The sequence below is a fragment of the Canis lupus genome, chromosome 11 (assembly GCF_003254725.2).
Source record: "Canis lupus dingo isolate Sandy chromosome 11, ASM325472v2, whole genome shotgun sequence".
Lineage (NCBI taxonomy): Eukaryota > Metazoa > Chordata > Mammalia > Carnivora > Canidae > Canis > Canis lupus.
Window position 1 is genome coordinate 47,357,867 of NC_064253.1, and position 25,671 is coordinate 47,383,537.

The following is a 25,671-nucleotide window of genomic DNA, read 5'->3' on the forward strand; positions in this document are numbered from 1 at the left end:
CAGCAGGAATGATACTAGAGGTGAAAGGGAGGCTTAGGATTATTTTATTATTTTAAGATTCTCAGCTACATGTGAAGTTGTATGCTGTTATTTGAAAGCAGACTTGAATTATTTTTAAATGCATATTGCAAACTTTAGTGAAACCACTCAAAAGAGTTAAAAAATAAAACTGATATGCTAAGAAAGGAAAGAAAATAGAATCATAAAGCTCAACTAAACCTACAAAAAACAAAAAGAATGGAAAACAAAAATACAAACAACAAATAGAAAACAGTAATGAATATGGTGGATAATAATCCAAATATATCAATAATCATTTTTTAAAGACTTTATTTATTCGACAGAAAGACATAGAGAGAGCACAAGCATGAGCAGGGGGGTAGATAGAAGGAGAGGAGCAGAGGGAGAGGGGGAAGCAGATGCCCTGCTGAGCAGGGGGCTTGATCCCAGGACTCCAGGATTATGACCTGAGCTGAATATAGACACTTAACCAACTAAGCCACCCACAGCCCCTCAATAATCATTTTGAATGTCAATGGTCTAAATACACCAATTAAAAGATATCAGACTCAATAAAAAAAACAGAATCCAACTGTATATTGTCCAAAGAAACCTACTTTAAATAAAAACACTCACATTTAAAGTAAATGGAAGAGGGGCTCCTCGGTGGCTCAGTTGGTTCATCATCTGCCTTCGGCTCAGGTCATGATCTCAGGGTCCTGAGATTGAGCCCAATGTTGGGCTCCCTGCTCAGCAGGGAGTCTGCTTCTCCCTCTCCATTTACCCACCACTCACGCTCTTTCTCTCATTCTTTCCCTCTATCTCAAATAAATAAGTGAAAAAAAAATTTAAAGTGAATGGAAGAGGAAAATATATTGTACTAATATCATTCAAAACAAAACAAGAGGAGCTATAAGTGACTTCGGTCAGAACCAACTTCAAAGCAAGAAAAGTTAGTGATGATAAAGGGCTTTTAATAAAAATGGGGTCAATTCTCTAAGAAGACATTACAATTATTAATGTGCATGCACTAATAACAGCGTGTCAAATTATGTGAAGTAAATGTCAGTAGAATTGCAACTTAATAGATTAATCCATTATCACAGTTCAACGTCTATCTATCAGACATGGACAGATTCAACAGGTAGAAAATCAACAAGGGCACAGTGGAATTTGATAACAGCATCAGTCAACTGGATATAGCTGACATCAATAGACAACTTCATCTCACAAGAGCAGAAGACTCATGCTTCTTTTCTTGGGGGGGAGGGGCAAAAGAAGAGGGACAGAGAGAACTCTCAGTAGGATCAATGGCCAGCATGGATCCCAATATGGAGCTCAATCTCACAACTCTGAGACCATGACCCAAGCCAAAATCAAGAGTCAGATGTTAACCTACTGAGCCACCTATGCATTCCAGAATACTCATGCTTCTTAAGCTCACATGAAACATTCACCAAGAATGACCATAGCCTGGGTCACTAAACATACTCAACAAATTGAAGAAGAGAAATCATACAATGTTTGATTAATCTTTCAAACCACAGAAGAATTACATAAATTAATAACAAAAAGATGGCTGGAAAATTCTGGAAAATATGGAGTTTAAATAGTATACTTCTAAAAAAACCACATGGGTCAGAAAAGAAATCTCAAGATAAATTAAAAAATATATTTTGAGCTAAATGAAAATGAAAATACAACTTATCAAAAGTTGTGGGACGTAGAAAAAGCTGTACTTACAGGAAAAATTATAGCAATGAATACACATGAGAAAAAAATAAGCATATGAAAAGATGCTCTACATCTTATGTCATCAGAGAAATGCAAATTAAAACATCACTAAGATACTGCTACACACTTATTAGAATGAAAAACTTTAGAACACTGAAAACATCAGAGGCTAGCATGGATGTGAAGCAAGAGGAACTCATTCATTGCCGATGGGAATGCCGATTGGGTAAAGCCAATTTGGAAGATAGTTGGCAGTTTTTTATTAAACTCAAAATACTCTCACCATATAATCTAGCAATCACACTCCTGGATACTTACTCAACAGGATTGAAAACATGTCCACATAAAAACCTGTACAAGGGTATGATAGCAGCTTTATTCATAACTGTCAAAACTTGAAAGCAACCAGTAGGTGAATAGATAAATACAGTGTAGTATATCCAAACAATGGGATATTATTCAGTACTAAAAAGCAATGAGCTACCAAACCATGAGAAGATATTGATGTATATTACTAAGTAAAATAAACATTGTATAGTGTAAACGTATGTTACTAAGTGAAAAAAGCCAACCTACAAAGGCTATAGACTGTGTGATTCTATCATATATATGACATTCTAAAAAAAATGTAAGACAAAAAGAAAGTAAAAAGTTAAGTGGTTTTGCCAGGGAGTAATGTGGTGGGGGGAGGAAGGATGAATAGTTGGAGCAGAGAAGATTTTTAGGGCAGCGAAAAAATTCTGTGTGATATATAATGGTGGATATATGCCATTACCCATTTTTCCAAACTCATAGAATGTAGAATACCAAGACAGAACTCTAAAGTAAACTATGGACTTTGAGTGATTATGATGTACCAATGTAAATTGTTAAAAAAGAAAAAAAGTACCATTCTGTAGAATGATGTTAATATGGAGAAGCTATGTGCATGTATGGGAGCAGGGGTTATACAGAAAAATCTCTATACTTTCCCTTCAATTTTTCTGCAAACCTAAAACTTCTCTAAAAATATAAAGAGAGAGAAAGAGACAGGCAGAGAGAGAGAGAGAGAGAGATGAACTAATAAGCCATAAAAAAAATAAATGAAATGCTAACATATTTTGCTAACTGAAAGAAGCCAATCTAAAAGGCTATAAAATGTATGATTCCATTTATAATATGGCATTCAGGAAGAAACAAATACATATATATTAAAAATATTGGGGCACCTAGGTGGTTCAGTCAGTTAAGAGTCTGCCTTTAGCTCAGGTCATGATCCCAGAGTCCTGGGATGGAGCCCCTCTTGGTTTTCCTGTTCAGTTAGGTTCTGTTTCTCCCTCTCCCTCTGCCCCTCCCCTTGGTTGTGTTCTTTCTCACTTGCACGTGCTCTCTCTTTCAAAAAATATATATTTTTTTTAATCAATGATTTCCAGGGATTGAGGGGAGGGATCTTGTTTGAATAGACAAGGCGGGGCAGCCCAGGTGGCTCAGGCTCAGTGGTTTAGTGCCGCCTTCAGCCCAGGGCCTGATCCTGGAGACCCAGGATCAAGTCCCATGTCAGGCTCCCTGCATGGAGCCTGCTTCTCCCTCTGCTTGTGTCTCTGCCTCTCTCTCTCTCTGTGTCTCTCATGAATAAATAAACCAAATCTTTTAAAAAAAATGAATAGACAAGGCATGTTAGATATTTTAGGGTAATGAACTTTTCTGTTGATATCGTAAATGGTGGTTGCATAATACTATGCATTTGTCAAAACCCACTGAATTTAAGAGCACAAAAACTGAACCTTAAATATACAAATTAAATCATATTAAAAGGCTGGGGGAATCCTAGGATAGCACGTATGTGACAAAACAATTTATCTGTATTACAAAGCTGTGAAAGAACCTCACCATAGAGGGTAGGAGAAAAGGTAATGACCTATGTAACTTTGGAAATGAGTGGAGTCTGTAAGATTAAAATAAATATAGACAGTTCATAAGCACTGTACCCTGGTAAGTAAAATTTTTTCCATGGTGATATAGAAGACAAATCCTAATACTATACACATGTATGTTGGAATTGAAAAGTCAAAGAGATGCATTAAGATGGTGGAAGGCAAGTTTCTTACTACTGGAATGGAAGGTTTCAAATGGGCAAGGAAAAGAGGCTAGAATCATTCATGTGGTAATAAATTAGAGTTGAAGACATCAGTTGTGTGAACTCATGCTTAGCTTAAAAATTACACAATAATACGCATAGATACATGTGAATTCATACATCAGTAGGCACACATATCTAACCCTCTCTGCCTTGACCTAGAAGCAAGACTACCCCAGTAAAAACAAGGACATCCAGCACTGAGATCTTGGTTTCTAATATACTTATAAAGGGAACCACCATTCTGTGGAGAAATTACCAATTCCAAGTGGGAGACAGGAATTACGCAAACAAGCCTGGAATATTTTGAACTGTCAGGAAGTAAAGAAATTCTTTTTTAAAATTCCATAATGGTGGGCACCCTCATCTTTATATAAAAATAGTAAAAAAAAAAAAAAATGAAAACCACCACAGCTAACTAAAAATTGTATGGAAACACAAAGACTCCAAATAGCCAAAACAAACTTGAGAAAGAACAACAATCTGGAGGCCTCACAAACCCTGATTTCAAAATATATGGGTTAGGGTCAATTCCAAAATGTGTAAGGAACTCCTATAATAACAAAAACACAAAAACAAAATCAAAACACACATATACATATACACACAAAAAAATCCAATTCACAAACTAATAATCTGATTGTAAATGGGCTAAAGACTTGAATAGATATTAATCTAAAGCACACATACAACTAGACAACATGTTACATTCAGCATACCTATTCAAGGGGAAAATGCAAATCAAACCACAAGATATTGCTTCGCAGCTATTAGGACAACTATTATCAAAAAAAGAAAAGAAAAGATAATAGGTGTTGGTGAGCATGTAAAGAAATGGGAACTCTTGTACATGGTAGTGGAAATGCAAAATGGTGCAGCCACTGGACAACAGCATGGTGATTACTAAAAAAATTAAAAATAGAATGATCATATGATCTGGAAATCTCACTTCTGGATATTTATCCAACAGAATTAAAATTAGGATCTGTAAGAGATATTAGTACTCCAACATTCATTGCAATACTTTTTACAATAGCCAACATGTGTCAACCTAAATGTCCATGGTCAGATTAATGCATAAGGAAAAATTATTTTGTACATATTTATAAACGGAATATTAACCTTTGAAAAAAGAAATTCTACAATGTGCAATGATATGGAAGGCCCTTGAATATTTTCTGCTAAGTGAAATAAGCCAGTCACAGAAGGACAAGTGCTGCATGATTTCACCTATATCAGGTATCTAAAATAATCAAACTCATAAAATCAGAGTACAATAGTGGTTGCTAGAGGCTGAGGAAGGGGGAGATAGTGAGTTGCCAACCAATAGGAATAGACTTAATTATGCAAGATTAATAGAGTTCTACTGTGTAACATTGTTCCCACAGTATTGTACACTTAAGAATTTGATAAGAGGCTAGATCTCATGTTATCTTATCATAATAAAATAAAATGAAATAAAAAGAAATTAAGTAGGGCTACTAATTAGTAGATCAAAATAGGTTACCTCATTTAAAATATGATTTAGTGAGCTTTAGGCACAGAAAAACATAATGTGAAATACAAAGTAAATAATTATCAATAAAATAATACATTAATAAAGATTTTAAAAATCAACAATAAAAAAATCACAATGATTGAGATATGTCATAGGAACACAGGAGTAAATTGAAAGAGCTCTCAGTGACCAAAACTAAAACAATTTTAGAAATACAATATGGTATCATTGAATCATAATTCAAAGCATAAAATTAATTTTCATTATTTCTACTTTATTAGTAAATGACAAAAGAAGAAAGAAAGAAAAAAAGAAATATCCTCTCTTACAAATGATTCCCAAATAATTTACATAGATACATAGGGATTTACATAGTTAATAGGGAGTATTAACTCCCTATTCCTTAACATAGGTTGTATATAGTGACTTCATTCCAAGGAGTAGAGTATGGAAAGGGCGAAAAAAGTAATCTTGCAGTGGAGAAACCTAGAAAAAGCTATCTTAGCCTTGTGATCAAGATTAATATCAACAGGGATAGGTTATGCCAATAGAATGTATTGTAGAGACACTGTGATGGAAATGGCACTTTACCTCTGTGGTCTTTCTCCCTAAAGGACATAATTCTTGCCTAAGCCATCTAAAAATCATTTTAAAAACATATTAAAGATATTCCAATTGAGGAGCATTCTGTAAAATATATGACCAGTACTCCTCAAAACTGTCAAAGTAATAAAAGACAAGGCAAGTCTGTAAAACTATCATAGCCAAAGAGAAGCCCAAGGAGATAAGACTACTTAGATGTGATTGTCTTATTGTTTCATACTGCTACACAGACTAAAATCTAAATCATTATTGGAGGGCCTGAAAGCTCCCGTTAGCTCTGCAGGTATTAGATCTTGAAGTCAACTCACCAGGCAAATCATTATTTGCTTAGATAGAAGTTCCAATGCCTTCAGTCCTTTACCTTTTAAAAAACTAATTTATTTAAAGGATCATTGTTCTTGAAGTCACTGTTTTTTTAAAGGCCATCCTGAAAAAATAGACTAAATCATGTATTGTGTGGTTAACTGAGAATACATACTATCGTACTAAAAGACGGAAGACCACCCTAACTCTTTAACTTTTATCTCCAGGAGGATATATGTCAGGAGAGTTAGGCAGTGTCTTTGAAACACATGTAAAATGTTACAGAGATGCTTTGCTGATCCATTTAAAATTCATCTGTGTTTTGTTGTGACAAAGTTAATAATTAAACTCATTTTACATGTATATTTTAGTGCAGACTAACTGGTGGTCTATTTACAATACTGCCTGCTTATAAACAGCTTTTGGGAAATATTAAGAATAGAAAATGTCAAACTGTAACAGAAACTACAGAAAATTATATTCAGAAACAGAAAATGATATTCTCATAGTTTTCAGTTTTGTCTACAGGTAAGGAAATACAGGCATTGTTATCATGACAGAAAAAAACACAGTTTTTTCTTCACTTCATTTTTTTTCTTCTTTTCAATCTTTTAAGATTTTCTGAACTCAAACATGATCTTAACTTTAAATTTTATTATGTTACATGACAGGATACTAGTGGCATAAGAAAAAAGTATTTTAATATCTGACTATACTATTAATTTCATAGAAAAAAGCATTGTTTAGAATAACAAAAAGAAAATTCTTGGACTAGAAGATGATGCATTCATGGTATGCATTGTAAGTTTATAGAAAAATACATATTTCATATGAATGTATATACATATAAGCTTAAATTAATAAGAATTTAAAGATATGTGAGTATTAAGAAATGAAGGAGGGGGTGCCTAGGTGATTCGATTTGTTAAGCCTCTGACTCTTGATTTTGGCTCAGGTCACGATCTCAGGGCTGTGAGATTGAGCCCCCAGTCTGCTCTGTGCTCAATGGGGAGTCTTTAAGATTCTCTTTCTCCCTTTCCCATTGCCCCTCACTCTGGCTCCTCTACCTGCACACATGCAAGCACTCTGTCTCTCTCTCTTGCTCTCTCAAAAATAAATAGAAAGAAAGAAAGAAAGAAAGAAAGAAAGAAAGAAAGAAGAAAGAAAGAAAGAAAGAAAGAAAGAAAGAAAGAAGAAAGAAAGAAAGAAAAGAAAGAAATGAAGGAGAAGAATGAGCAGGACCATCATATCTTATTTCTCTAGGAAAAGAGAAGTATCACAGGTGAGCAATATATCAGAATGGCTAACGAAACTGGATGTGTAATATTTCTTTGGATCTCTCGTAAAGTGATATAATCAGCAACTCTTCTCAAAAACTTTACTCTGAAGTAAAAGCTCAAGTACATTCTGCTACTCATGCCAAATCCTTGTGTGCGTTTTATTTTTTATTATTATTCTTTGTGTGTGTGTGTGTGTGTGTGTGTGTTTTAAAAGATTGTTTTTGTTTGTATTGATGTTTTTAAGGAAAATGAAGAAATCTTGGGGAAGTAAATGGGCCTGTCACTGGATTTTTACTAAATCTTGCCTACATACTAAGTGTCAGAAAGACAGAGGCATTGGAATTATATATCATTTCCTACATGTGTTTGGATATGCCTACCATGATACATTTTAATACTATGTATATATAATAATATGATATACTTAATACTATGACACATCAAGGTAACTATTCTTTAATTTTTCATAGGCATTATCTTCTGTTCTTCTAAGAAATATTTCAAATTTGAAGACTTCAAACTTTCCTTAAAGGGCTTGCTTGAATATGTGTCTTGTGATGATGTTAATTCTTTTATTAACATGAAATTCTCTCCAAGTATATTTATTGATTCCTAATGTTAGAAGCCATATGAATTATTTAAAATTGAATTTTTTAAAGTACACCTATCATAAACTATGGACTTAAGCATCCAGATGAATTTCTAGAGAAAAATTACACGTTCATACATAGAAGAACATAAAATTACTATGCCCAGGAGTTCAAAATTACTAAATGTTATTTTTAAAATATGATAAAACATATAATTTTGAAAACTAAAGTAATATACTCACATTAAAGAAACAGATTTTTTCATTTAATTTAGAATAACAGTAATGATGAAGCATTTATTTTTCTAACTCTTACGTTAAACAGAATGGCAGTTAACATTCCATGGGGTAAGAATATGTGTCTCTTTTACTGTATTCTGAGACCACAATACAAAAATGTTGTTCTTCCTTCTCTCAGAAACTCTGAGTAGAAAGGTTATGAATTAGGTAGCCTTCAGTGATCTTCAAATTAAATACCTTGAATTGTACTATCCTCAATCATAGATGTAAAATTGGAATAGAATTAACATGAATGCAGAGAAAATGGAATATTTTCACATTGCTTCCTCTCCTTTCACTACAAAGAACCCCTGAAATGCAGGATAATATTAATGTTATTTGTCAATGTAAAAATATATTTGTCCTCAGTTAAAAAAAAAATCTTCAGAACTTAAAGTAAGCCCTCTGTAAATCAATTTATGACTGGGAAAATTAAATAAAATCAATCGGAGAAGGACAATCATCATATGGTTTAACTCATATGTGGAATATAAGAAATAGTGAAAGAGATTATAAGGGAAAGGAGGGGAACTGAGTGGGAAAAATTAGAGAGGGAGACAAACCATGAGAGACTCATAATTCTGGGAAATTCTGGGTTGCAGAAGGGGAGGTAGGTGGGGGGATGAGGTAGCTGGTGACAGGCACGGAAGAGGGCACTTGATGGGATGAGCACTGGGTGTTATATACTATATGTTGGCAAGTTGAATTTAAATAAAAAAATAAAATAATCATCCATCCTAAAAAAATAGAACAATTAAAAATACTTTAAATAAAGCAAGATAAAATTTTTTAAAAAGAAAATTAAATAAAGTATGTTTTTCTAGTATTTTCTTTATGAAATCTGAAGTTTAGATTTTAAGACATGGCCTAAAATTAAATCTGATTGCAAAACTCAATGAGGGAAGGTGAAGTAGTAGGCTGCCTATAAAGAAAAAAAAATTATATCCCTAGTCCCTCCTTCCACCTGGATTAATATGTTTGATTTTGTGTTAATTTTAAAATTGGTTGGAAAATACTTGGTAGATTTTTGTAATTTTAGAGCTAACAAAATATATCTGAAAACCTTACTCCAAGTTAAGCTTAGCCTGAGATCTGATTTACCCTATGATGTAAATTAATTCAACCACTCAACCATTGAAGCAAAACATACACCTACCCATAACGAAGCAACTGCACTCCTAAAAATATACTAAGAAGAATGAGTGAAGATATTTACCAGGAAACATGTAAAAAGTATTCATAGCAATTTCCTTGATAATTAACAAAACCTGGAAACAACTCATATTTCCACCAACATGATAATGGAAAAAAAAAAAAAAAACAACTGTGTCCTATTCTTTCAATAAAATATTACTCAGCAATAAAAAAGAAATGTCATGGATCCATACAACATACATCATCTTATATTTATAATACCAATGAAGGAATGCTGATACAAAAAGCATATCATTTACAATTCCATTTATATGACATTCAAAAAAAAGCAAAATTGATGGTGTTAGGAAACAAAATATTGGATACTTATGGGTGGAAGGAAGGGACGCAAGAGAGTTCTCTGCAGTTTTTGGGATTATTTTGTATCTTCATCTAGGGAGTGTTTACACACACACACTTTAAAATTAAAGTCAATATTACCCCTCTCACTTTTATAAATGAAGAAAGTAAGACTTAAATATAATTATGTAAATGCCTATAGCCTGACTGTCAGCAACAGCAGAATGAGGTCAAACAACTTACAATAATGAGACATGTTTGCAAATGTCATTTAAAAAATCAGATTCTTTAATGTTTCAGAACAAATATTTTTAAAATTTTTTTGTTAATTTATTTTTAGTTCAAGTATAATGAACACAATTATATTCATTTCAAAACCAAATGATTTTTTAAACCAAATAATTTTTAATAATGTATCCCACATTTACAATTAAATTTAACTTTATATAAATTTGTAAGTAACAAATTGTCACCTTGCACTGCCAGTTTGTTTAAGACAAAAGCGATTTAGAGATGTTTGCCTAAGTTATATTTGCAAGATGTTTTGTTAGCAAGTGGAGTTTCCTTGACAGATGTACTTATATCAGCTCTGGACAATGTTCTATTAAAAATAAACTTTGATATTTCCTAGTTACAGTATCCTGAATCCTATGAAATATAAAGATTATATTTCTATGATTATTTGCACTCATTTTTACACTTATCCACATATTCTTTTTTCTTTACATTGCATTCACATTGTCAATACACTTTATTTTTGTCAGTCCGTAGGGTAGTGTATTTTTAAAATAGCCTTAATGTATCTTTTTAAAAAAATTTCCCTGTTGTTTACGTATCAAGGGTTCTACTGAGAAAAATATTTTTAGGTTCTATATTTATAAACATATCATGAAAAAATTAGCTTGAAGATTCATATAGTTGAATATAAAAGATTACATGTAATCTTGATATTGAACTGGTTTAATATTGAGTGAATATTATTGGGGATGCCTGGGTGGCTCAGTGGTTTAGCACCTGCCTTCAGCCCAGGGCGTGATCCTAGAATCCTGGGATTGAGTCCCACATCAGGCTCCCTGCATGGAGCCTGCTTCTCCCTCTGTCTTGTCTCTGCTTCTCTCTCTCTGGGTCTCTTATGAATAAGTAATTAAAATCTTAAAAAAATTATTAGATAACTCTCTGAATTGTGCTTATGTAGATGGCTTATAGATGGTTGTGTCCTCACAAAGTAGAGATAGAGAAAGGTAGAGAAAGAGAAATACTGTAATGAAGACCCCACCTATAGAAACTCATCTAAACCTAATTATCTCTCAGAGGTCTCACATCCTAATACCATCACATCGAGGGTTAGGGCTTCAACATATGAATTTTGGGGTTACACAATTCAGTCCACTGCAATGGTTATTACAAAGTCTGTGGCACATAGTTGAACAGTCTATGCCTCAAGCAGTCACTTTCTTTGAATAGTACTCTAAGTGCTTTTTCATTATGAGTTTTCAATTGTATTTGTCATATTTCCAAAGTACTCTAGGGATTTACAGAAAATAATTTGATACTCACTACATAAAGTTTTCAGAAATTTTGGTTCATATTTTTAATATATCTGGCAAGATTACAAAAGGGTGCACAAACTACTAATAAATTGTACTGGGTCTATCAAAAATCTGTAACTCCATAAATACAGTATAATTCTAACTGCATATAATTATGTGCAAGACACTAAGTGGTGTTTATATTTTAAGTCATTGTAATTTGTAAACTGATGTCAATTCTCCATTATTATAAATGACTGAAATTCCAGAAAATATGCTAATAAATACATAAATATATACATAAATGATACCAAGATGGAATATAAAACAGAAACTTCTTTAAACATACTTGTATTTATTTTAATTTTTTTAGTTTTTAATTTTTTTTTTTAGTTTTTACTTTTTTTTTTAGATTTTATTTATTTAGTTGAGAGAAAGAGACAGCTAGAGAGCAGAGAGCCCAGTGCAGGGGTGGGGAGGCTCAATCCCAGGACCCTGGGATCATGACCTGAGCCAAAGGCACTCAACTGACTAAGCCACCCAGGCACCCCTTAAATTTAATTTGCTGATCTAGAGTTGTTTTGTAATTGGGTGTTAATTACATAACATTAAAATTTCCTTAGTCTATTGAATATGGGAAGGTCTTTTTTATTGTTGTTTTGTTAAAAACTAGCACAGGTATATACACATATTTACATTGAAGAATTTATGGCAAAACACTATTTGACAACTAAACCATGAGTGTGATAACTAGTTAAAAATAAAGTTTACGAATTGGTATGTGGTGATATTGCTAAGGTTCACTTGACTCCTACAATGATCAGCAATAATAGAAGAAAATATATTATTTTCTGATGATATGATATTATTATCCAAAGTGGAATCAGAAAATAGCAGAATAAGAACATTTCTATATGCCAGAGTGGCCTTCAGCTAACCTTTCGATATCTATATTTTTAAAATATTTTTCTGCCTTTCAAGTTAAGCTTTATTACTTAAATATAGCAGGGTAGACAAAAAAGTATGTTTTTCATTCATGAGATTTCTCTAATTTCTTCAAAAATAAGATCCTAAACAAAATTATTTGAAAAGTAGAAGTTTTACAACACATTCCTACTTTTTTATGTTTACTTTTAATTGCACTGAACATTGGTATGTATTTAAATAATATTTAAATGTGAATAATATAGGGATATATTTTTTACACTTAAATATTATTTAAATACATACCAATGCTCAGTGCAATTAAAAGTAAACATTGTCCAACTAGAACTATAATTTGTATGGAATATTGCCTCATAAGATCTTTAGAGGTGATTTCTATAGTCTCCCAAACTTACTATGGGCAGTTTCCCCTTTGCTCTTTTCCACAAACTGTTATTTCTATTGAAAACATTCTTCTGCTCTTGTTTGTCCAATACTTTATTGATATGTCCAATACTTTTGATTAATTGTTGATATGTCTTAGGTAAAGAGATACAAAGATAAAAAGGTAGGGGTCTTTTATTTATTTACTTGAGTGAGACTGCGAGCATGTAGGAGGAGAGGCAGCCGGAGAGGGGGAGGGACAGAGGGAAAAGGGGAAGGATAGATGGAGAGGGAGAAGCAGGCTCCTCTCTGAGCATGGGGCCCATGTGGGACTCAATCTCTGGACTCTGAGATTATGACCTGAGCCAAAGGCAGACACTTAACTGACTGAGCCACCCAGGCGTCCCCAGAGTTTAAGGATTTTATCTTTTTACCTAATTATAGTGGATAGAATGGTTCCCCAAATTCCCAGCACTTGGTATATAAACAAATTCTACCCACTATTCAATCAAACACAAATCTAGATATTGAGGGAAAGGGATTTTATAGATGTCATTAAGGTCACCATTTAGTTGACTGTAAAATAAAGAATTTAACTAAGTGTGCCTGACCTAATCCATCAGGCCCTTTAAATGTGGATCTAGAAGTCAGAGACAGGGAAATCAGAAACTTAAAGCACAGGAAGTATTTAATGTTTCGTTGTTGGCCTAAAGATGGAGGAGAACAAATAGTAAAGAATGCAGGTAGACTTAGGGATCTACTCCACAGTCCCTGGCTGACATCAAGGACAAAGAGCACAATTCTACAAACTCCAAGGAATTTAATCCTGTCAGTAACAAGATCTTAGAAGCAAACTTTTTCCACAGTCTCCAGATAAGAACTCCACCCAGCTAACACCTTGATTTCAGACTTCTATTTCTACACTGCCACTTCTACACTGCTTATTTTTTCTCTTTCTATTCAGGCACATGCTTTTATTGCCATTGAAAAAGTGATGATGATAATGATGATGATGACGGTGATAGTAATTTGATTCTGTAACTCCTTTTAACTATCATCTCTTTTTGTCTTGTCCCATGAATATCCTTATTTGCCTTATTCTTCCCTCAGACTAGTTTAGGAAGCCATTCCTTTGTTGCTTTAAAGCTAGTACAAATTTTAATCACATATTTCCCTGAACTGCCATCATTGGTTTACATGTTAGCATATCTGCAATACTCTCCTGCAGTACGAACATATGTAATTCCTCAATACTGTTGATCTGTTGGCAAGTGTGATCTGCTTCTGTCTTACAAATATCATTCACATAGAAACTGAAATTTTTCTTTCTCTAATATGTTATGGTGTAGACTCAATGACTAGCACTTTTCTTGGATTATTTTAAATGTCAATTTTCATTTAGTCAAGACACACTCTTGGAAGCCTCCACTAAGAATTCTATATATAAACCAGTGCCACAGATTATCATCTAAGAAATAAAAAAATCTATGTTGAGATAGGTTTTTAAGTTCCACAATATAATAGTAGCCTAAATATTTGTATATTCTTTCATAATTCACCATTTCTTTTGACGTATAACCTAATATTGTATCCTATCAACAGACTTGTGAAGATTGTATGTAATGTGTTATTTCCAATTTATTGATAAGGACATTGAGCTGCAGAAAGGTTCATGATTTTTCAAATGTATTTCATGTATAATATAAATATGGAACTCAGATTCTAGGATAAAGTGTATTCTCCTAAGCCACAGAGCTCCCATTTAATTATTTCATATAATTACTGATATTATTTCATCAGCATCACAAATTCATCATTATTGCATAAAACACAAAAGGATAGAATATGCTTGGCCCTCAGCATAGCACACTCTAATCCATGCAGTTATCTGCCTGCAGTTAATCAATATAATTTGACTGAATAGCAAATAAAAGAATCACAGCATATAGATATTATGAGTCGGCTTAATATCAAATACTAACCAATAGCCATGAAAAGTTCCTCATTGGTTTAAGATTCAGATTCAAATACACATCAAGTGCCTATAAGGCAGATGTTGCTTTCTCAATTTTACACATGAAGAAATTGAACCTTGAAGAAAGTTAAAATAGACCCATATAATCTAGATTGCAAATATGAAAATCAAATATACTTATTCTGATTCTTCTTCTATATGCCACAAATATAAAAAATAATTCCTGAGTTCTGTGAGGACATAGAACAAAAACTTTTTAATTCAATAAGTAGTTCTTTCATAATTTTTTGTATGGCAAGACTCCTTTGCTAAATTAAAACAACCTAAGCTTTTATTTGATGCATTTCAAGAACACTTCGTGTAATTTATTTTAAAAATAATTTAGCTTTCTTTTTTCCTATGAAGTTAAAACTAGTGGAAATGAAACTTGGCTTTATCATAAACATGCAGTATGCTGTATTTGAGATAGTACAGATTTTTTCTTTAATAATAGAAGAATCACTTTTTTTTTTCTTTTCCTTTAAAGAGTTGTCCATGATAGTCTTTAGATAGTGCTACACTAATGAAGGTCAGTTTTCTTACCAGACTTTTTCAAAGCAGTGCCTTAAACTGCTGAGAAGCAATTTTGGTAAACATGGCATCTTAATGCAGCATTCCTTGTTGGCTCAATACAGGAAAGATTTACAGATTGGAACAATCAATAGAAAGCAGCAAGCGAGTCAGCAGCTAATGCCCACCCTCCTTATATGTCCCAATAAAAGCTTACATTAGCAAAGTCATGACAACAGCAAAATCAAAACTAAAATGGCCATCTTCTGCTCTTAGAGGATCTGAAGCCACTTAATGTTTCGGTTAAATCTCTCCAGGCTTCACATAATTCTGAATTATTCCTCTCAAGTTTTGGAGACTATTTTCACTTGATCTTAGCCAAAAGGCCGAGAAGCGATGGAGACTATTTTCAATTTTATCCACTGACCTACCATTGACTTACACTGATAGAGCATCTTCTAATCTTGATTTCACTTCTTATTATCTCCCATCACTATTCAGAATACTCTAAAAATATGCTGATATGAATTAAGATAAAACATGACAAAGTCAGCTCTGGTCTGGGAGCAAGACTGAGCTCTTATATTCAGAAAGAAAAGAACCATCTTCACATCTGCTATGAATAAAGAGCCTTGCAGTGATTATTGACTAAATGTTCTATAACTGTGGTATTATGTTTGCAAAAGTTCTTGCAATGATAATAGAACACAATGTTTCTTGGTATTCCCATTTTTAAAATGTTCATTTGAGATTCAGTGGTTGTAACCTCTCCATGAAGGTATACTATATTGGTCAACAGAGAAAGTATTGTTTTCCCCTCCAGACTGTCACACTAAGAGCTGTGAGACTGGAACAGGAGAAAGGAATAAACATTGATTATTTCCCATTATCATGTACCAGGTGCCATTGCTCTAAACACTTTGATTATGCCATGTAAGTAGTCATCACTACTTCTGTAAGTGCTAGGTATTCATATTATATCCAATTTATAGATGAGAGAAGAAAGTTTGGACATCCAAGCATATTGTTCAATTTATCCAGTAGCACAAAGAATGTATAAAACCTTCAATTGTTCATCTGAATAAGTTTAACTAGATTGCCACTAATTTCTTTATGTTAAATCATTCTCCTGAGTGGGAAAAGATGTTCATTGGTACATACATGGATCTCGAGAAATCATTGAATATACCAACGTATAATTTGTGTCATTGGTTACATGAGCTTATTAATTAATAATCTTATGTACCAGAAGGCTCATTTGAGAAAATAACCCAGTGACACGTAGTTTCCTGTGTCTAGAATAAAAATTGCAGGAAATATGAAGTATTATCTTCTAGTTTTAAAGCTGGTATATTATTTTTATATTTCATTATATAAAAATTATATTACTAGCCAAATTACTATAAAATTGAATTATTAACACTAAACATGAGTTCATACTGATATCTTCCATTCTAACTCTAAATGATATGACTCATTCTAAACTCTCCACCTTGTTTTTCTCTAATATCTCATTCTAATGGTGAGAAACCTGGCTTCTACCATTGGCCACCTATTTCCTTAATAGTTCCAACCCCACCATACATATATAGTAGTTTCAGAATTTTTAACTCTTAATCCTCATGAGAAATACCTTTACAAAAAAAAGCACAGTGACTATGTATAGTTTCTTCTGACTATGGTCTTACAGTCTTCATTTATTTCAAAGTTACCTGGGTTAGCACCCTCCTCAGCTCTCTTTAGTGAAGATTTTGAAATAGAAAACATATATATTAATCTCTATTCCCATTCCTGGCACAGAGTTCCTTAAAACCTTTGGAATTTGACTAGGTGAGAGGAATGTTTTTGTTTTGTTTTGTTTTCTAATGAGGTGACTTGGTGAGCTCCTGTATAGCTTCAGGATGGAGGTTGATCCCTTGAAAGAAAGACTAAACCATGATTAGAAGCTTGGAACTTTCCACCTCACCCCTTATACTCTCAGAAGGAGGAAGAAACTGGAGATTGAGTTAATGATGGGTCATGCCCATATGATGAAGCTTCCATAAAAATCCCCAAAGTACAGGCTCATGGCTATATAATAGTGTGTATAGAAGTATATCTAAAACTGTGTCTATAGGAATGGTGCTACAAGGCGATCTGGGATGGATATAAAAATTTTAGATCATGCTTCCAATCTTTCATTTGTTGTGTATTTTTAAAAAGATTGTTCCACTATTGCCTTGTTTCACAATTTTAAATGTCATATGCTAGTCTAATTCTTTTGCCCTAATCGATATTTTCTCTCTAACCCCAGGGATCAAGAACACAAAGAAAAAGAAAAAACAAAAAACAAAAAACAAAAAAACACTTTGTAATTAGAACCAAAAGCTTTAACTAGAATATGTCTCAGAGTTGATTATTTGGGCTTAATTTTCCATCTATCTCTGGTGTTCTTCAGTAAATACGTTTCTGAGTAGGTAGATTTTTTCCCTTATTTTTGAGAGCTATTACTGTCTACTTACCTATGTTTGATGGCTTTGATGATTTTTATCTCTTTCTTCACTTATCTCTTTCTTCATTCCTTCTTCATGCTTATTTTCTGTTTATTGTAACTGACTACGCTGAGGCAAGACATTGCTGTGATTTTCTTAAGATTTGTAACTTTCTGTGATCAGGGAAAACATTACGTTCCTTATACACAAGAAATCATTCCCTAAATTTAGTTCTAGTATTCAGTGGTGATTGCTGAGTCTTTTGCTCAGATCACAATGATAGAATGAAGAACAAAGACCTTTAGCAACATTATTTAAGTAAAAGCCATCTTTTGGTGTTTCATTAAGTGCAAAAAGTTTTTATACCCTAGTATATTTGATTCCACAGAACTAGTTGTCACTTTTCATGTTCAGAAACACTTCTAAGCATAATTAATTCCTAGAAAGGCCAGAACCATTAGGACCAAGAACTTACATTCCCCTTTCTTCCTTATAATAAAAATTTTCCATCCAAAAGGAAGTAAGGTCTTTTAAACTAAAAATACACAGAAATTATTTCAACATTCTCTTCTCAGAACAATAAGGAAAACAAGAAAGTTTTGCTTTAAGGTAATTTCTTTTTCATTACCATTTTGTGAAATAATGGGCAATTTTCTCTGTTTAAAAAGAAAAATACATAAATTTAATTTATGGGTGGTACCTTTTTGCCAAAGTTCAACATTATATAGTCATAGTTTTGGCATGTATTTAAACAATACTGTGTTTTATAGTTGTTAATAATTACATAATAATGATAATTTATGCCCATAAAAAATGAAATAGAGTATTAAAAGAACAACAACAACAACAACAAAAAACTTCAATATGTTTGAGATAAAATTGCTAGGCTCCGGGATCTTCCCCCTAAACTAACGGCATAAAGAAAATTGTTCTGTAAATGTATATTCAAATGTATGGTCAGTAAATGAGCATGGCCCATGGAAATTAACCTTAGAATAGTTTAGATCTAATTTTCTGTTTCACAGGATTTAAAAATGTAAATTATAAAACACTGTAAGACAATTCAGTAAAACTATACAACTCCAATGAGAAGCTTTCAAAGATGTGTATTAATACAGATGAGACAGCCCCTCCACTGTCTACTGGTTTTAATTCTCTCATTTAGAGAAGCAGATGTGCCATGAGAGAACTGTTGAAGATGCCACAACTTCCACTGGAAGAACAAAAAGATATCAATATATAGGAATTCCATTATCTCCTCTACATTCTAGCAGCTGACAGAGGTAGATGTTCTTTCTTCTTTCTTTCCTTTTTTTTCCTTTTCTTTCCATTTCTTTTTCTTTCTTTCTTTCTTTCTTTCTTTCTTTCTTTCTTTCTTTCTTTCTTTCTTCTTTCTTTCTTTCTTTCTTTCTTTCTTTCTTTCTTTCTTTCTTTCTTCTTTCTTTCCTTCCTTCCTTCCTTCCTTCCTTCCTTCCTTCCTTCCTTTCTTTCTTTTCTTCACAGTTTACTGAAAGGAACAATTAAAAGGCTGTAGCTCAATTGAAAACCTGTGCTTTCTTTCATTTGCTTAAATGCATGCAGAGTTAAAGAATTAAAATCTTAAATTTACAACTAACACCCAAAATACCAGATGGTTTTATAATTGGATATTTCTTTTCTCCCAGAGCTAACCAGACTTTCTAAAAAATGAGGATACAGGCTAAAAATATGTGTGCATATAATACCCAATCTTTGTACCTGAAAGCAGTAACTTGAAAACAACAAAATTAAATGAAACAAAAACTTATTATCAAGAATTCTGGAGAATTTGACCAAATTAACTTGCACAATTAATTACCTTTGTATTAGACATTGTGTATTAATTTATGCTCAGCCATTCTGAGTATTTTATATAACACAATAAATCATAATTTTTGAAATTAAAGGGAAAATATGTATTTAAATAAATCTTAAGGACTTTTACATCCCAGTTGAGGCAAAAATAGTTATTAACTACTTCTTTGGTGAAATGCACTAAATAACCATTTGCATATGTGAAACCCTACAAGTTTTTTAAATTTGAGAAAGTCACATTATCACTTACTCAATGTATACATTAAAAAGAATTTAAGAACAAATGCCATTGATTGATTATATTGTCTCATAAATCCCAATTAACTGAGAATTGTAAAATTTGCCATCTTATATTGCTACTAAGAGCACCAATGCAGTCCCTTACTATAATGCTTAGCTCATTCAAGAAGGCCAGTCAGCCATTTGGAGAAATGTTCATTTGGCATCAGTTTGAAAGTTTATATTTTCACCTAATTTCAACCTGAGGCTTTTCTTATATTCCCTCCAATTTATTGCTATCAGCTATTTCTTGGGTACCTGTTAAAATTTGAGAATTCATTTGATCATCCCTTTCACATTAACTTACCTATGTTATTGCCTCATCAATAGGAAAAAGCTTCCATGGAGATGACCAGTGTAGTTCATTTGGTAAAGTGTCAAGTTAACAGCAGATGCATGGTTTTCCAAAAGACACTGGACATCCCTTGAAAGATGAATTGAGTGATTAATTCATCTAATCAGTCAACAAATACAAAATGAGTGTGTATTTACTATATTATGGTGGATAATCATTAAAAAATACTTGTATATCTGTAGCTTATATTCTATTAAGTAGAGACAAATAAATAACATATATTATATATATACATAAATTACATATTATGTTAGAATATAAGTATTATAAAAAACTGAATTAGGGTAAAAATAATCAGGAATGTTGGGGGGTATCATTTGAATTTTTAAACAAATTATTACCCTCATTTAACATTTGTGCAGAGTAGTAAGTTATATTTTGAAATGGTTACTCTAGTTGCTGGATTGAAGCTACATGATAAAAGTTTAGAGTCTATGAGGGTAGTTAGGAGAATAGTACTCTAACATGTTGGGTATGTTTGCAATTGGGCCAGGCTTGTAGCAGTGAGGGTGATGAGAAATATCCAGAGTCAGGCTTTATTTAGAAGGAAGAATCCAGGGAATTTTCTTTAAGAAAAAATGTGGGGTAGAAGAGAAAAAGAAGCATCAGGGGTGATTAAAATATATATTTTTTGAGCAACTAGAAAATAAAATTGCCATTAATTGAGAAAATGAAAAGTTGTAGGGTGAATCGAGTGTTCGAGGGAGGTTTGAATGCTAAATCTGAGATGTCTACTGGAAGTTTAGGTAAAGATGTGAGTAGATATTTAGATACATGAGTCTGTTAATTAGAGGAGAAAACTGGGCTTAAAATCTAAATCATGTATTTTTCAGCTTATATTAAATATTTAATGCCATTAGACTAGAATAGATATGACCAAAGGAGTTGGGTGACTATAGGAGAGATTGAGTTTGAGATTCTACAAGATGAAGAGATTAGAGAAAAGAGAAGAGCAAAAGAAAAGAAGTAGAGGGGCTACTTTGGTAGCAGTGAAACCATAAGATTTTGGTATTCTGGTAATCAAATAAAGAAGTCCACCAAGGAAGAAGAACTCTCTGATTGTATGAAATACTAAAAGCAAAGTTAGAGATTACTGGTGGCACTAACCAAAGGAGTCAACTGAATTCCATTCCTTTATCCATTCCGAGTGACTTTTATTCTCATATGTGTAATCACCATTGTATTTTCTCTGAGCCACTTTCCATCTGGCAAAATAATGTTCCTAAGTTAGTCTACAAATATGCTTTTTAGTATGATATTTGATACAAAGAGATCAGACAATTGACCAATTACTCATACAACCAATAGTAAACACTGATTCATCGGGCATTCTGAAGCCCATGCATTAGACCCCCTTTCAGTCTAAACACATTGATCACATCCTCCAGTTACATGGCTTTAATTATCTCATACCAGCTGGAAACTACTCAATTTATATTTTCAACCCAGACTTCTTCCAAGAAATGTATATCCAAATATCCACTCAATAGTTGACTTGAACTTTAAATAGATACCTCAAACTGTTCTACAATACCTAGTCTACAATAATTGAAATGAGTTAAAAGTTTTTAATTAGATTAAGCTAGAGTATCCATTGGTGTCCATCAGGGTGTTTATATATATATATATATTTTAATATTTTATTTATTTATTTGTGTGTGTGTGTGAGAGAGAGAGAGAGATAGAGAGAGAGTGTGTGTGTGTGTGGTGGGGGTGGGGGGTGGGGGGAGAGAGAGCAGCGGGGTGAGGCCGGGAAGGGCAGGGAGGGGGAGAGGCAGAGGGAGAGGGAGAGGGAGAAGCAGGTTCCCCACTGAGCAAGGAGCTGGTTGTGGGGCTCCATCCTAGGATCCTGAAATCATGACCTGAGCCAAAGGCAGACGCTTAACTGACTGAGCCACCCAGGTGTCCCTTTTTTGTTTTACTTTTTAAAAATAACTTTTAGAGACACCTGGGTGGCTCAGTAGTTGAGCGTCTGCCTTTGGCTCAGGGCCTGATCCTGGAATCCTGAGATCAAGTCCCACAGCAGGCTTCCGGCTTGGAGCCTGCTTCTCCCTCTGCCTATGTCTCTGTCTCTGTCTGTCTCTCTGGGTGTGTGTGTGTCTCTCATGAATAAATAAATAAAATCTTTAAATGCATTTAAAAAAGATAAAAATAACTTTTAGTTGGGACATAGTAAGCAAAATTTTCTGATTATTACTTTTAGGTATACAGGTTACTATAAGTTGGAGAAGTTCAAGATGAGAAAAATTTCAGTTGTTTATGTTTGGGAATAAATTGTACACACTAAAGTAAAGAAGAATCATTTGCTTAAGTCTGCAGCAGAATCTTAGGCTCGATTTAGATTTTTAAATGAAACTATTGTACTTTAGTGAAAGAGAAAATAAATTCTTGAAGAAATTTCAATAACTGAAAAAATTACTACACAGAAGCTTTAATAAGGGAAAAAAAGAGAGGGAATGACACACCTTATCTATCTATCATCTATCTATTGATCTATCTAGCTATCTTTTTGATTGAGTCTTCTTCATTATGAGTTGGATGCACTGCAAAATTGTTGTATTTGTTGGGAGGCTGGATTTGTCCTAATCTAATAGAGGCAAAGAGAGATATGCATGGAAACTGAGAGTTTATGTATTCAATGACAGACCGTAGAATATATTAGCCTGTGTTCAACAGTAAACAAACCTGTATGCTGAGAGTATAATGAAGCTTAACCAAGATAAAAGTGAACACTTTTTACTTGGAAATAAGTTTTTCTAAGAAGAAAAAGTAGACTACATAGTGTTTTTTTCTTTGCTTTTTCCTTATAAAGACTAAGGTTAATTTTCAATGTGTACAAAGAACCTCAAAAATGAGTGATTCTTTTGGTCAGCACAGCTGACCACTATAGAACATTGGGCAACTACTATATCTCTCTTAATGTCAGGAATTATTACGTGGCCAACATCAGTAATCAGGGTACCAGATGCTGCAAGGAGCAACTCATTTAACCTCCACTTAACTTCACTAAGCTACTTCTGCCTTTCATCTTTTCCAGTCCCATTACAGCTTGCCAAGGAGTTTTACATCTGTTGGCAAATCGGATTTTATCTTATGTCAGACAGGACAAACAAATGATTGGCACCAACATAACCTTTTGTTTCAGGAAGATCCAAGATATTGGGCTTCACTAGCAGTGATACAACAAATGTATTAGACATATTCAGCTTGACAGGAAGCAAATATTGTACTTCAGAGGAGCTTAAAAGTTAAAACAAAGGAGAACGTATTTTTTCAGTAACCATTAAAAATGTTAGTTCACTGGCTATTATTTACTGTTTTCTTTTTCTTTTTTTTTTTTTATTTACTGTTTTCTAATGTAAGAAAGAAACAAAAGGAACCTGGTTTCTAAAACAGCCCAATAAATTAGCATTTGCCAGTATAAAATGGATAGATATTACAAAAAATTCTGATATTCAGAAAAGACTCTCCCCCCCTTTTTAATTGTATCAGTTTCTTAGAAACTCTGATTCATTATTCTCTTGGAATTATGCTTGTGAACTGTTCTTGAGAAATCAGAAGGTTCTTGTGAATGGTCACAAAATGTTTTCATTTTTATTTTTAGTCATATCTATAGATATATAAGCAAAAGAGATAGCTGTATGTAATCTTAGGAAGAAAAAGGGGCTGAAATGCATTGACTATGATTAGTGTATTTAGCAGACACACACACACACACATTTATTTATTTATTTATTTATTTATTTATTTAAAAGATTTTTACCTATTTATTTGAAAGAGAGAGTGCACATGCCAGAGAGAGAGAGAGAGAAAGAGAGAGACTGAGGGAGGGAGAGAGCATGCAGGGGAATATTAGCAGGGGAAGGGACAGAGGGAGAAGCCAACTTCACACTGAGCAGGGAGCCCCCAGCCAGGCGCTCTATCTTAGGATCATGGGATCATGATATAAGCTGTAGGCAGCTTAAACCTGCCAAACAGATCTGGTTAAAAAATGGAAGCACTCAGGTGCTTCCCCCACACACACTGCCTTAATTACAACTCTTTCAATATTTAAATGGCAAAGACTTTTTGAAGTGACAAAGCAAGACAGTTTCAGGTGAACTTTTTCTGGAAATACAAGAAATTTGTGTTGAAATATGTTAATAGAGTATATTTGTATACAATACGAAGACTAAACAGCCAAGGAGATTGGAGGGGACCAACCATCTGCAGATTTCATCTGTGTGCCATGAAGGCATTGATGGTCATTAGTAAAAAGAATTGTTCACTAGACATGCAGATGTCCACTCTGGTTGCCTAGAGCAGATTATGTTCAAAAGGAGAGCACAGAGAAATCATTGCCAGCAAATAAAAAGAATGTGGTCTCTCCATTTTCATACTGTTGAGATTGCTAGATTCAGCAACTACTAGTATGCTCCCTCAGCATGACTAGAACTTTGAAAAATGGGTGACTTTAGAAGGGTTAACACCAGCCTTCATTAATTATGCCTGATGAAGAGGTAGTTATCTGACAGTTAATCAGTATAACATCACAAATATCCCATTTCTGCCAATTGCACTAATCTGCAAACAATAGAATCAATTATTGACAAGTTCATGATTATCTTACGCTCCACAGTGTGTAAGGCTTCCCAAGAGAGTCATATTCTCCTCCCTAACTTAAGTAGGGTAAGCTTTCATTAGTATTATTGCTATTTTCTTTTATCTCTCTCTTTTTAAAAAATATATGAGGACATAAATGCAAAGAACTTTATGGCCATACATATAATAAGCAGAAGTCAGATGCCAATTCAAATGGTAAGGTCTAGTTTTCACCTGCTTCATTTCTAATTAACACACTACTAACATGTTAGTAATCAGAGTCAGAAGTTCATTAATTAACTTATTGGATTGGAATATTACCTAACAATATCTTTCATCCATAGAAGAAACGAGTCACTGCTAGGAGATTAGAGATGAACATCTTGAGTCCTGAGTCCCCCCACTGATGCTGCTAGTCAACAGCATGCTGAAAAAAATGCTCATAAACATTTTTTAAAAAGTCATTTCATATAAAATACTTCAGGAGTCTGAACTTGTACAGAATTGCAAAAAGTTTCCCTAGTAATTTACCATTAAGACATAAAGGCAAGCTAGGGAGATGGCATAAGTGAAATTCATTAGTTCTTAAACATATACATCAATATAAAAATAAATAAAGGAAATTGAGCAGGGAACACTTACAAAGTAAATTTTGCCATCAAAATCTCCTGCCACCCAGTCCCTAAAGTAATCAGAATTTTAAGTTCAGTTCTAGGTCTAATAGATATTGTTAAGGTATTAAACAAGAAAAAAAAGGTATATGAGTTTTGGGTAATTGTAATTCTTTTTGGAACATACATTTCAATAAAAACATCCAATTACTAAGTATATTTACATGCTGAATAATGCCTTTAGTTAATTATTTGCAACCAATTAGATTGTATAAATGTTGAAG